The sequence below is a fragment of the Spermophilus citellus genome (assembly GCF_964194105.1).
Source record: "Spermophilus citellus genome assembly, chromosome: 2".
NCBI lineage: Eukaryota > Metazoa > Chordata > Mammalia > Rodentia > Sciuridae > Spermophilus > Spermophilus citellus.
Genome location: NC_138183.1, coordinates 141,938,449 through 141,953,509, shown reverse-complemented (window position 1 = coordinate 141,953,509; position 15,061 = coordinate 141,938,449). Strand labels below are relative to the sequence as shown.

The 15,061-nt window shown below is 36.9% G+C and overlaps 1 protein-coding gene across 3 annotated transcripts in view; it reads right to left on the bottom strand.

The window, feature by feature from the left end:
* LOC308635908 (asparaginyl-tRNA synthetase-like) overlaps positions 1-15,061 on the bottom strand; it is an 88,262-nt gene that overhangs the window by 12,729 nt on the left and 60,472 nt on the right. The window lies entirely within an intron of this gene.

The window sequence follows — 15,061 nt, the reverse complement described above, 5'->3', positions numbered from 1 at the left end:
TCACTCATGAATCCAGCCCTGTTTTTCTTACACTTTATTTTAAGACAGGATCTCATTAAGTTGCCCATAAATCTTGCAATCTTCCTGCCTCAGCCTCCCAAGTCACTGGGAATATAGGTATGTGCCACCATGCCTGGTTAAGAGATTTCTTTAATTTGTAGTATTTCATTAGGTCATAGTAAGTTTTCATTATTAATCAAAGGAGTACAAATTAAAATAATGATATACTATTTTGGAGTGTCTTAGAAAAGATAAAACAATATAAATTATATAGATAAGAGAATGGATGAATCAGTACCCTCATGCACTTGATATAACCTTTTCTGGTTAGCAACTTGGCAACAGATAATCAAAAGCCTTAAAAATGTAATATGCTTTGAGTCAGCAATAGCAATTCTAGGAACTGGTCTTAATAAAATAATCAGAGATGAATAAAAAGATTTCTGCACAGGGTGTTTATTACAGCATTACTTATAATAATAAAAAATTAATGTGTACACCAACAGGAGACTATTAGATAAATTTTAGGCATGGATACAAAAAAAGACCGATATGTACATAATATGATTTAATTGTGTTGCCCCTGTGATACAGTGGGATTGTAGTATTGTGGGATTTCGGGCTGGGATTTGGCTCAGCAGTAGAGTACTCACCTATCATGTGCGAGGCCCTGGGTTCAATCCTCAGCACCACATAAAAATAAATAAGTAAAATAAAGGTATTGTGCCCAACTACAACTAAAAAATAAATATTAAAAAAAAGTTTCTTTCCTTCCTTTTTTTGGTATTAGGGAATAAACCCAGGGGTATTTAACTACTGTGCCATATCTCCAGCCCTTTTAAATATTTTATTTAGAAACAGGGTCTTGCTAAGTTGTTTAGGGCCTCACTAAATTGCTGACCTAGCTTTGAACTTGCAATCATTCTGCCTCAGCCTCCTGAGTAGATTACAGGTGTGCACCATTGTGCCCAACTTCAAAACAAACTTTTTTTTTTCTTTTTAATTTTTTTTTTTAGTTGTAGATAGACAAATACCTTTACTATATTTATTTATCTTATGTGTGCTGAGGATTGAACCCAGTGCCTCACATGTGTGAGGCAAGCGCTCCACTTCTGATCCACAACCCCAGCCCCTCAAAAAAACTTTTGGTAAAGAAAAACAACTTGATATTTTAGTTTGTATTTCCTTAGTTATGTTATTACTTAGTTATGTTATTACTTAGTTATGTGTATTACTTTGTGACTTATCAATTCTTCGGGGGCTTTTGAGAGTCCAAGAATCTGAAGGTGTAACATTAAGGTTTAGTACAACAAATGAGATTAGGAATCCATAAAATATTCCATTCTTTAAATGTCACAGATACTGTAATTTATTTTTTTAAACTTTTTCACACTTTACCATTAGACCACACCCCACTTTGATTTCAGAACTGTTGACTGAGATTCTTTACAGACATTTGAGATTAATAAAGAATCATTCTAGAATATGCTCCCAATGATGTATATCTCATCCTCATTACTATCATTAAAGAGAAAACATCAGGTATGATTCTCATTGTGAGGCTGAATTGCAGGGAGAGAGAACAAAGATTCACCAATGGTTCCTACTCTTACTAAATCTCTTGCCTCTCAATGAGGTGTTGAGGACTAAGAGTATAAAAAGGTCCTTGCTCTGCCACAGCACTGCCTGTTGATATTGGGCGATAATTCCATTAACCTGGGTATCTACATGATCATCCAGGTTGTTAAAATTTGGTTTTAGTGACTGAGACATGATAAACATGTAATTAAATCGAACCAACACTGTGGATAGGTAGACAAGAGAGCATGACTAATGTGATACAATTCTCATGGGCTGCACACTTAATATGATTAGTCTCTACTAGGACCCTCCAATTTTTCGAAAAAAGGAGAAAGTCCAAAGTTTTTTTTTGTTTTTTGTTTTTTTTTTTTTTTTGGTACTAGGGATTGAACTCAGGGGCACTTGACCACTGAGCCACAACCATAGTCAAATTTTGTATTTTATTTAGAGACAGGGTCTGAGTTGGTTAGCACCTCGATTTTGTTGAGGCTGGCTTTGAACTGGTGATCTTCCTGCAGCTGCTGGGATTATAGGCATGTACCACTGCACCAGGCCAAAGGGAGTTTTTATGAACACAGAAAGACTGGCATCTTTATTTCCTAATATTTTGCTTTGAGACATGGATAAATAAAAGGCCAATGGCTACATAGCTAAATAAGAGGCCAACGGCCACTGATGAAGTGACGAATGACAGTTGTTCTGCTTTTTCTATGTAGTCCTTCAGCATCAAACAAGAGAACTCTTTCTTGCTTGGTCTTGCTGAGAATATAACTAAGACAAACAAAAACTCCTCTGGGATCTTAGTACTTCTGGCAGAAAATTAGGCTATTCTGGACCTTAGTTTTTTAAATGCTATTTTTAAAGAAGTTTAAAAGATATCTATTATTCTTTGATTACAAATCTCTTTTAACATTTGGGTTTATGGGATAATTCACTGTGTACCTATACTGGTTTTATAGCTTTCTGTCTGGTTTTTATTTATCTGGAATATATGCAACTAGAGTAGAACTGGAAACTTCTGAAACAATTTTGAGTTAGTACCAAAATCTTATGCCCTGGTATGATTGATACTCATAAATATTTTTAAAAAATTTTTAAATTAAGTTGTAGACAGACACAATATCTTTATTTTTATTTGTTTATTTTTATGTGGTGCTGAGGATTGAACCCAGGGCCTAATGCATGCAAGGCAAGTACTCTACCACTGAGCTACAACCCCAGCCTGACCTATACATAATTTAAAAAAAAAATTTCTTCCTATCATGCCTTCCTGATTACTAGGGTACATAACTAGTTATATCCAACTATTTCTGCTTTGGCTATTTTAAAATTAAGGTGACAGTTGCTGTATTAGTCAGCATAGCCTAGGTTATACTGTCATCATACAAAATCTCCAAAGTGCCAGGTGCAGTGGCACATGCCTATAATCCCTGTGACTTGGAAGGATCACAAGTTTCAGGCTAACCTCAGCAACTTAGTCAGATCCCATCTCAAAAAATAAAAAAGGACTGGGGATATAGCTCAGTGGTAAAGTGCCCCTGGGTTCAATTACCTATTCCAAAACAAACAAAATAAAACACAAACCAAAAAACAAAACAACTCCCTCCTCACTAAAAAACAAAACAAAACAAATAACAAAAACCACTCTAAAGCTTACATGAGTTTCTCAGTCTCAGCATTAATAACATTTTTGGCTACACACTCCTTTGTTGTGAAGACCTGAACCATGCACTGTGAGATTCTATCCCCCACCCCCAGTACTGGGGATTGAACCCAGGGGTACCCTATCACTGAGCTACATTCTCAACCCTTATTATTTATTTGGCTACCAGGAATTGAAATCAGGGACACTTAACCATTGAGCCACATCCCCAGACCTATTTTGTATTTTATTTAGAGACAAGGTCTCACTGAGTTGCTTAGCCCGTCTTTTTTGCTAAGGCTGGCTTTGAACTCCTGATCCTCCTGCCTCAATCTCCAGAGCTGCTGGAATTACAGGTGGGCACCACTGCACCCAGCTAGCCCTTTTATTTTTTGAGTCAAGGTCTAAGTTGCCCAAGCTGACCTCAAACTTGTGATCCTCCTGCCTTGGCCTCCTGAGTAGCTGGGATTGCAGGTATGTGTCTGGCCCACTGTGGGATACTTAACAATATAACTGGTCTCTATTTACAAGATGCCAGTTGCACTATTCTAGTTATGAGAACTAAAGTGTCTCCAGGCATTGCTAAATGTCCTCTGAGGCTGGGAAGAGGAAGACTTAATAATTCCTGATTAAGAATCACTAGTTTTGGGGGCTGGGGATGTGGCTCAAGCGGTAGCGCGCTCGCCTGGCATGCGTGCGGCCCGGGTTCGATCCTCAGCACCACATACAAATAAAGATGTCGTGTCTGCCAAAAACTAAAAAATAAATATTAACATTCTCTCTCTCTCTCTCTCTCTCTCTCTCTCTCTCTCAAAAAAAAAAAAAATAAATAGTTTACAACAATGAACTTTTTTTTTTTTTTTTAACCTTTCCATCCTGGCCTGAAGCTGACAAAATAGCCTCTTTCTGAAGTCTTGTGGCAGACATAAAAAAAAGCAGGGAAGACTTTATGCTATAAGCATTCATCTAGAAGTAATGTACAATTGTCACTTTGGCTCATCATGCAGCAGGGCAAGCGCATGTCAACAGGGCACGGAAGTATAATCTCTGAGGCACAAGTAGAAACTATTTGTGTACAGCAAAAGAGTTTGCCATGTTTCTCTTTCCTCATTTACTTGGATCCTTTTACTTCTACTGTCCCAGCAAATTCTTCTTTATCCCTTAGAATTAAGACCAGGATGTCAGTTTATCTATTTTCTTTCACATCATCTTGGAGATACTTATTAGTTTGAAGTAACTTATCAAAGTGAATATTTAAGTTGAATAAAAATTTTAGAAGACAAAAGTTCCATATCACTATTGTAGCTTTACTTGACACTAATTTTGTGCTATGTAAGAGAAACACATTTATCATCTATGTCCTTCTTCTAGATGGTCGGAAAATTCTGAAGTGGGTAAAAAAAAATTGGGGGGGGATCAGGGATTGAATCCAGGGGCACTTAACCACTGAGCCACATCTCCAGCCCCTTTTGTTTTTTATTTTGAGACAGTCTCACTAAGTTGCTTAGGCTGGCTTTGAACTTGTGGTTCTCCTGCCTAAGCTTTCTAAATTACCTGTACTATAGCCATGCACCATCATGCCTAACTCAAGTGGAGGAAATTCTATGTTTCCATGACTTAGTGAAGTTGCTTCCTCTTTATACATACATTTGTACCTTTTAATTAAGGCATTCCTTTATAGTGCCTCAAAAGTTCTATGACCAAACACTAATATTTCTCTTTGAGCAAGTAGAGATTTACTTGTGGGGCAAAAAAAAAAAAAAAAATGCACAAAGGCCTTGTTCTCCTCTCTTCTTCTAATATAAGATTCTTCTTTCCTCATTTACTTAAGTTTACTTTCCCTCAACCATATTCTAATACTTTTTGCTCTTCCAATCTATCTAGAAGCCTCCACTTTCTGAGACCTTTTATATATTTCTCAACTACAAATAAAGACACAGTTTGTATATACAGAGATTCATTTTCTTCTGGTATGATATAAAAAAATACTTCTTTCTCTAAAGATTATTAGAATGATCCCCTCAGATTTCCATATCTTTCAGTTAGGACTGAGATTCCAAGTAGGATTCTTCTGCCTGTATCTCCTCCTGATATCTACTACCTGTTTCTCCAAGGGCTTGAGCAGAGATAAAAGGCACATACAGATACAATACAACACAAGATACAAGTATACACAAAATGCAAAATGTGGAGGGAGTCATACAAATTTCTTGGAGAAGTAATAAGAAAAACCTGGATGTGGTTTGCCAAGTGTTTGGGAGGCTGGATGAATACAAAATGGTTGGCAATAAGCAAGCTGGCTTGGCTACTTGCTGGGGATTACAATTTGCCTTTATGGGCTGGCAGTTCTGAGATTTAAGTGAGGCTGATACTGACCAGGCAGTGCAGATGGGAGGAATTAATTCTGATGAGGTAAAGTAGGAAAGGTTCATGGATGAATAAAAGTGTTGCAGTAGACATTAGATTTTATCATAACTAACCAGAAAGCATGATTCATAGTTATGCTATTAAGTGCCACTAGAAATGTACAGATAAAGTATGATGAATAATCATACAGATCATAGCCACTATCAAAAAATACTGATACTGATTGACTACTCATGATTCTTCTAGGCAATTTTAGTGTGCTTAGAGAATCAGCCACCTGCAAAGGTGACTCTAAAACTGGACTACTTTTAGCATTCCTTTTCTGCCCAGTCGGTTGTTGTATACCACTCTTAGGGCAAGTCTTAAGCCAGTCATAGAGCCATCTTTCCTCTGGGGCATGAAGCTGCAAGTGTCCGAAACTTCCTTTAGGAAATATACATATATAAGCATATGTCTACATTCCTGTTTAAAAGCAAAGTAACTCAATCTTCCTATGTTAGTCTTTAATGAGGTTTCTGGAACTTTATTACATAACACCCCCAAATCAGCCACAACCTTGAATTTTTAAATGTTCTTCTGAATTAAAGACCATCCATACTTTATGAAAAACTATAGGATTCCTTCAGTGGTAAAGCACTTTATGAAACCCCTGGGTTCAACCCCCAGTACCAAAAAAGAAAGAAAAATATAGGATTCGAAGGGAACAGAAGGTAGAATCAGAAAATATGAATAGTATAGCTGTGGGTCTGGTGGTTACTGGGAATAATAAGCTATAAGGAACAGGAACCAGAGCAAGCTCTGTCATCAGAGAATTCACCAGCTGCATAGTGAAATGCCTTCTTAATTTAAAGATGACCAAATCTGAGCACTTTTGCAACTAAAAATCTCTAATGTTTTTCTATGCTCCTTGGGAGACTTGAAATAAATGGAAGGACATTGGCTCTGCTACCCTTTCACTCTCCCCGGGTAGTAAAACGTTCCCCTAATTTCCCCTACCTTAAACAAAACCTGTTTCACTTTGGCTACATCTTTCAGGCCCAGGATGCTTCTTGGCACATCCTCCCCCTTGGGTGTGAGTTTTGATTCTGCTTAAGTCACACAGCTGCAGTGACATGCTGTCTAGAAATAGTTTCTGTTGGTATTCAATCTGAACAAACCCTGGTTTCTATTTATGATACTCCCTTCTGACTCTGACTCTTTGAATCCAATCAATGTACCAAAAATAAAACTCAGATCTTGAATTAAAACAATAATAACAACAAATAGGCTATATAGAAACAAGACCTTTTTGATACATAACCTCTTTTATGCTAAGTCAAAGGCAGGAAAAAGTGTCATGTACTTTCCACTGCTATTTCTCTTTCCACCAACCTGAGCACTTACAAATATTGATGAAAACACAACTGGATGCCTCCTTATTCAGTTTCCCATAGGCTACTACTCATGATGGAATAACATTACATTCAATTATCAAAAGAAAAAGAATGTTAAATAAACCAAAGGAAACACATTTGTGGTCTCAGACTCTATGAACTTTTCTCTACCTTCTGATATAGACATTATTTTCCCTCTGAAAACAACTGGGTACAATGAGGAAAGAGCCTTCTAGATGCCACAGTGAGAAGATGAAGATGGGCTGTAGGTAGCAATGACTGAAGATGGACTTGGGCAGGCATAATGGAGAGTCAATTGTATTACTTCTGTGGCCTGAAAGAGGCAAACATTTTATAATGTGCAAAACTGCAAAGAATTAATGGCTTCAAAGGAACAGAATTCTCACCTTGCCCCTAGACACATACTCCCTTCTCCTCAGGGCCAAGGTAATTGCACATTTCCTTCTTCCTTAGAGAGTTCTAAATTCCAAGTGAGCCAGCAGAAAAAAATTAGCTGGGGCCACAAACGCACAGGAGTTCTTCCCCTTGAGAGAACAAACATTGCTGTAAATAGCACCACTCTTAGAATCAAGTCTGACCACTGGGAGTCACCTATGATTCCTTCCTGTAGTACTTTTTTTTCTACTTCCAGTTTATTTCAGAGTCCACTGATTCACTGATTACTTCTTGAAAATATCTTTATTTATTTATTTTTAAAAGCTTTCTTTTTTTTAAAAAAAAATATTTTTGCAGTTGTAGATGGACACAATACCTTTACATTGTTTGTTATTGTATTTTGGTGCCAGGGAGCAAACTCAGTGCATCACACGTGCTAGGCAAGTGCTTTACCACTGAGTCACAATCCAGGCCCGAAATATCTTTTTTTAGTTTCACTTCTTTCTTCATTTTCATTGTCATCACCATCTTAGTCTAAGATCTTATCTTTCCTTTTCCATATTCTAAGAGTCCCCTCCTTCCTCAATCTCTCCTGTGTACCACTTGTTAGCTTCATCTTATCATCTTGCCATCAAGAAAAAGGAAATACAATGCCTTTCTACTGTGCTGGATGGATCCTAGGCTATATGAAACATTCCAACCCCTCCATAATTCGTTCCCTCTTGTCTAGACATCTTTATCAAAAAATTTCACTCTCTAATATTTTTATAGTTTTAATTTGCAAAACAATTTTATAAGCATTGTTCATCTTACCTCCACAACAAGCCTGTGATGAGAAAAGGATAGTAGTCCCTTCCAAAGTAAATGTCTTTACTTAAGTTATTTACACATACGTTATAAAAATAAAGTGTACAAAGCATAAAAATAACAAATATATATTCTATAGACTTTTATGAAATGAACACACTATGAATCATCACCTACATCAAGAAAGAACACGATGACTATCACGCTAAGGGAATAAAGCCAGTCCCAAAAAGCCAAAGGTCGAATATTTTTGCCGATATGTGGAAGCTAACCCACAATAAGGGGGGAAGGGGAAGAACAGATATTTTGTAGATTAGACAAAGGGGAATGAAGAGAAGGGAGAGGAGGATAGGAAAAGGAAAGGCAATGGAATGAATCTGAAACAATTTTCCTATGTACATACATGAATACACCACTGTGAATCCCACCATCGTGTACATCGATTAGAATGGGTTTCTAATCAGTACAAGATACATTCCATGCTTGTATAGTAATATCAAAATGAACTTTATTGTCATGTATAATTAAAAAGAACAATAATTTTTTTAACCAATTAAAGCAATTTAAAAAAAAGAAAAAAAGATGAGCTTCCAAAAAAGTCTTTCTCATGCTCTTTCAGTTACTGCATCTACCAAAAGTAACTTCTTTCCTGTCTAATATCATCATAGGGTAATGTTGCTGATTTTTCAACTTTCTGTAAATAGTATCATACAGTGTATACTGTTTGTTTAGCTTCTTTTACCGAAAGTTGTATTTGTGACATTTGTCATGTGGATACATGTAGCAATAATTTATTGACAAGGGTCTTCCTCACTGCATCTGTTGGTTTGAGACTTAGCTATTTTGATGCAGATCAGCCTCAACCCAGGGAAATTCATTAGGTACCTCGTGGTTGAGTGTTTGCTCTCACTGTTGTATTCCATCATATAAATATGCCATAAGTGAGTTATTTATTCTACTGCTGATAGTACACACTCCTTGGAGTGGGGCTATAAAACTGTATGTATTTTGGTGAACAAAGGTGTACCAAAACTAAAACTCAGATCCTTTGAATTAAACAACAACAACAACAACAACAAATAGGCTAGATAGGAACAAGATCTTTTTGATACATTTGGAAGGGAATACTATCCTTTTCTCATCACATAACCTCTTTTATGCTAAGTCAAAGGCAGGAAAACATGTCATGTCCTTTCCCCCAACCTGAGCATTTACAAATATTGTTGAAAACACAACTGGATGCCTTCTTACTCAGTTTCTCACAGGTTACTACTCACAGTGGAACAATTATAGGTCCACATTTCAACAGGAGAGAAACTGCTGAATCATAGAATATGCAAATATTCAGCTTTAATAGTTCTATGATTTGGGGCTGGGGTTGTGGCTCAGAAGAAAAGTGCTGGCCTAGGGGCTGGGGATGTGGCTCAAGCGGTAGCATGCTCGCTTGGCATGCGTGCGACCCAGGTTCAATCCTCAGCACCACATACCAACAAAGATGTTGTGTCCGCCGAGAACTGAAAAATAAATATTAAAAATTCTCTCTCTCTCTCTCCTCTCTCTCTTTAAAAAAAAAAAAAAGTGCTGGCCTAGCATGCGTGAGGCACTGAGTTCGATCCCTAGCACCACATAAAAATTAGATAAAGGTATTGTGTCCACCTACAACTAAAGAATAAATGTTTTTTTTAAAAAATAGTTCTATGATTTCAACATGGTTTGTGTCCTCCAAGGGTCCACTGAGATTAAAGGCTTGGTCCCCTGATGCTTCTGAAAGGTGGTGGAACCTTTGAGAGGTGGGGCTCAGTGGGAGGTCCTAAGGTTATTAAGGGAATGAGGTATTCCTTGTGAGATCTCTTTGGTAATCCTTGTGAGAGTTTAGTGTAAAGCCTGGCCCCACCTGTGCTTTCTGTTTATGTTCAAGATGTGACCACTTACTAGTTCATATATGTGCTCCCACCATGATGTGCCACACCATGTAGCACTACAGGTCAAACCAATGAGGCTACCTGATCTTGGACTCTAAACCTTCAAAATTGTAAGTTAAATAAACATTTTCTCTTTATAAGAGAGCTACCTCACGCATTTCATTGCAGTAATACAAAACTGATTAATAATGGCTACTGCCAAAGAGTTTCCAAAGTGATTGGACCAATTTATACTTCTACCAGCAGTGTATGAAAGTTTTATCTTCTAACACTGTTACAAACAATTGGAACCATAGGCTATTTTATTTTAGCCATTCTAACTGGTAAGTAGTGGCACCTTTCTATGGTTTTAATTTGCACTTCCTTGTCAACAAATGAGACTAGGAATACGATCCCTTGAGAATACTGCAACTAAGAAAGATTAAGTGGTGGACAAATGAGCAAAACCTAAATTTCCTGGCTGTAACCTACTGCTTTTCTTGCTCCTCCAAATAATATTCAAAAAATATCAGTGTTCTGGCAAGGCCATCAAACATGTCACATCCTGCCTCTCCATCTCAGCTCCAACAGTTACTAGCTCTATGACTGTGCACAAGTGACTACAGCACAGTGCTAAGAAGTAAAGGCCTCTTCTGTAAGAAAAGGATTAAAGGCACATGGTATACGCTCAACAAATGTTAAATTTTCCTCTTTCAAATGCTTCAATACTATACTTGTCAGATAATAAGTACTCTCTAACATGCCGATTTGGAATCTCAAGTTTAATCTACTTTGCTCATCTTTTCTTTTATTTTCTTCTTATAACCATAAACACATTTTCTCTCTAATCTTGCAAAGTTAGTTTCTCTTTAGGTAAATAAGATGATACAAATAATTTCAACTTGTCTGAATTCCTTTTCTTTGCTCTTCTTCATATATTGCAGCTTCCTCAATACTCTTATTTAACGAGAAAGCTTAGAAGACATCTATGTTCACTTTTATCTTGATTGCTTCAACTAAACAGTTGTTTGGCTGAAGCAATGGAAAGACTGAAATGGAGACAAATATCAGTAGATTAGCAAGAAATGTAAAAGTCTATTACACATAAATATACTTCTCCTCCTTATATTCCTTACCTTTATAATTCAAAGTATATTTCTTTTTATTATTTATTGGTACTGGAAATTGAACCCAGGGGTGCTTTATCATTGAGCTACATCCCAGCCCTATTTACTTATTTAAAAGAATTTCTTTCTTAGTTGTAGATGGACACAATACATTTATTTTATTTGTTTGTTTATTTATTTTTTATGCAGTGCTGAGGATCGAACCCAGTGCTTCACACATGCCAGGCGAGCACTCTACCACTGAGCCAGAACCCCAGCCCCTATTTTTTATTTTTATTTATTTATTTTTTAATTTTGAGACAGGATCTTGCTAAGTTTTGGAGGCTGGACTTGAACTTGTGATCCTTCTGCCTCAGCCACCCAAGTCACTGGGACTACAGGAGTGCACCTCTGTGCCTGGCCTGATCTGTCTTTTTCAAATGATCAAATATGCTTGGTAATTTAAAAGATATCCTTATATATGCCAGTGAAGAAAAACTTAAGACTACATGATTTCAGAGAATCTTAAAGATGGTTAGTACCTTACAGGAAATCAAACCAAATCCTCTGATTCTACAGAAGGAGAAACAGATGGACCATTGGAGAGACTCATCTACGGTAATATATTTGAGTAATAACAGCTGGATTTCAAACCTAAAACTAGCAGCTCTCAATCTGGGGTAGTTTTCATTACCCCACAGTGCATATCTTTTTTTTTCTTTTTTCTTGGAAGGGTTGGAGGAAAGGAAGAAGAAAGACTATAACTGTAGAAATATACAATTTTACTACATGTTACCTCTTAGCCCAGAGTTCCATGTGTAGGTTAAATATTTTCCTAGCTTTCTCTTTTGATTTCCTAGAGAAAACACTGATGAAACACACCTTTCTTATTTTTTAAGACTGCATTGCATCTCTTGCAGAAACCCTTGTAACCCTATCTGCAATCTATAATTAGAGCCTTACTAAGAGAAATCCAGAATTTAGTCATCTGCCTAAAAGTCTACATATTCATTGCTGAAAAAAAAACATGGAATACATGGGGTAGAAGCAGGCACTTTACACCAGTAGAATGATAAGAAATCTAGGTGGCTAATATGTTATAATCTAAGGTTAATATAAACAGTTTAACTAAATGATATTTGAATAATTTAGCAATGATTAGCTGTATGCCATAGTACTATATGAATTGTGGAAGCACACGAAAGTTCACTGTGATGCTTTCATAGTTTCAGACCACATTACCAGAAAGATTGTGCTATAATGAAGGCCTGACAGTATTTCCTGAGCTAAGAAGTGTGTGTGAGTGCAGACTCTGAGAGAACTGCCTTTTAAGAACTCTCATTATATAGCAACATGTTATATGGCAACACATGCAAACATTATGATGCTAATATTCCAATAAAGCTTTTAGCACAATTTAGAAGGTAATGACAGACAACTTCACACTCACTGATTACTTACCATCCAAACACTGGGCTACGTGTACTTTTCATATATTACCTAATTTAATCCTTTGGACTCCAGAAAATATTTTTATCATTTCATTTTTACAGGCCAGGAAACTAAAATTCAAAGAGATTAGGTAGTTTATCTAAGATCAAATAGTTGGAATTGAACCTAAGAGTGTCTGAGTCTAGGGCCATTAGACTTTTCCTTTATACTGTGTTGTCATCACTAACACTATTTAGAGTAGAAGCTTTTTTTTTTTTTTAGCTTCCTACCAATTTCCTTAGCACTATGTGTCTAAAACTGTGTTTGGTTCTATTTATCCATCCATCTACCAAATAGATATTATTATCTGTTATGTCCCAGGCATTATACTAGGTCCTAAGGATACATTGGTGAGTGAAAAAGAAAACCTCAAGACAGAGAAAAGAGTGATTAAACATTTATGCACATAGACACAAACTTACAATTGTATTAACGGATATGATGGATTAAAAGTTAGTAGCTCTGGCTGGGCGCAGTGGCTTATGCCTATTATCCCAGCAACTTGGGAGGCTGAGGCAGGAGGATCAGAGTTCAAAGTCAGCCTCAGCAATTTAGCAAGGCCCTAGGCAACTCAGTGACACCCTGTCTCAAAATAAAATACAAAAAGGTCTAGGGATATGGCACGTGGCTTAGTGCCCCTAGGGTTCAATTCTGGTACCAAAAAAAAAAAAAAGGCTGTGGATTTAACAGGGGATCATTTCTGATCTTAACAAGGGCCACTTTAGTGGCATGATAGAGGCAGAAACCATATTGGAGGAAATGAGTAGTGAGCAGTAGATAGTGTAGTTTTATAAAAAATAAAACCCTGAAGGAGAGTTTAGTTTGAGAGAGAAAAACTTATAAGGAGACTATGAAAAATACATTGCTACAAAGTTTTATTTATTCTTTAAGCACTGCAGAAATCTAGAAAAGGAACATTCCAAGTGGCTGGGTAACCCAGGAAAGTGTTTAAAGAGAAGGAAAGTCTTAAGCAGAGAACCTAAAGGGATGCAGAACTGAGTTTTAAAGTACTCCATTTAGGGATATTACATGAGGGGGAGGGGGAGAGGAGGGAGGGAGAGGTCGGGGAGAGGGTGTTGGTACAGGGTAGAGGGCGAAACTGCAATCAGTCTCTCTGTGCTGTAGTTTTTCTTTTATAAAATGGAGGAAACTAAGTTTCTTGGCAAAGTTGTTAGTTGTTTCAGGATTTTGAGATGAGATGATAGTACGTGACTCACAGCAATCTAGGAAATTATAGCTAGAACTGTTTTATTAATACTATATGAGAAACAGGAAATATACTCAAACAGATAACCTTGTATACTAAAGATGGGGCATCTTATTTACTAGTGGGGCTTAACCTTCATTTCCCACAAGTATTTGACAGGCACAGAAAAAGTATCAGCAAACTTTAGTTTTGGGGCCTAATTTGAAATAAATATATTTGTCTCACAGACCTTTATAATTAATGGTATTAAATATAACCTATTGAATAAATATTTTAAAAGTCAAAATATATTCTTATTTTATATTATAGCTAATTTTGTAAAGGAGAGAAAAGAGACAGAATAAGGGATGGGGATGTGGCTCAAGTGGTAGCACGCTCGCCTGGCATGTGTACGGCCCGGGTTCGATCCTCAGCACCACATACAAACAAAGATGTTGTGTCCGCCGAAGTCTAAAAAATAAATATTAAAAAAAATAGAGACAGAATAAGAGAAATAAGGGGAAAGTAAACCAGAAAAATAAAAAGCAACTAAAATTAAGAGTGAAAAGAACAGAGGATAAGAAAGGGTAGAGATCAGAGACAAGAGGAACTACAGGCAGATGGAGAAGACACAGATGAGATGTGTGAGATCTGGACAAGGAGGACCTGCCTAGAACTCCTTGATTCCTCCACAGTCACCCCTCACTATTTCTTCTTATAGCCCAGACCAAAGTACTCCAATGAAGCTGCCTGCTCCTCTGCCTGATCACACCAAAGCTATATCATCTGTTGCCCAGCCTGTTTCTCTTCCCAGGAGTCTTTTAATCAGTACCACACTCTGCAGCAGACCTGGCATGACTACACAGTGTTCTAAGCCCACTTCTCAGTCACTTAAACAAAAACAAAACAAAACAAACCTCCCCCTACAATTGCATCTGCTAAACTAAGGACACCTTGAGATAGAAACAAGTTTTTTTTATTTTTATTTAATAGAACACTAAAATCTTTGGGAATGCTTGTCAGAAGGTGCCTTTATAAAACAAAAACGGGCTGCAGCTGGGGCTAGAGCGCTTGCCCAGCATGTGTGGGGCCCTGGGTTCGATCCTCAGCACCACATAAAAATAAATAAATAAATAAAGGATTGTGTCTGACTACAACTAAAAATAAATAAATATTAAAAAACAAAAACAAAACCAAAAAATTTTGGCAGT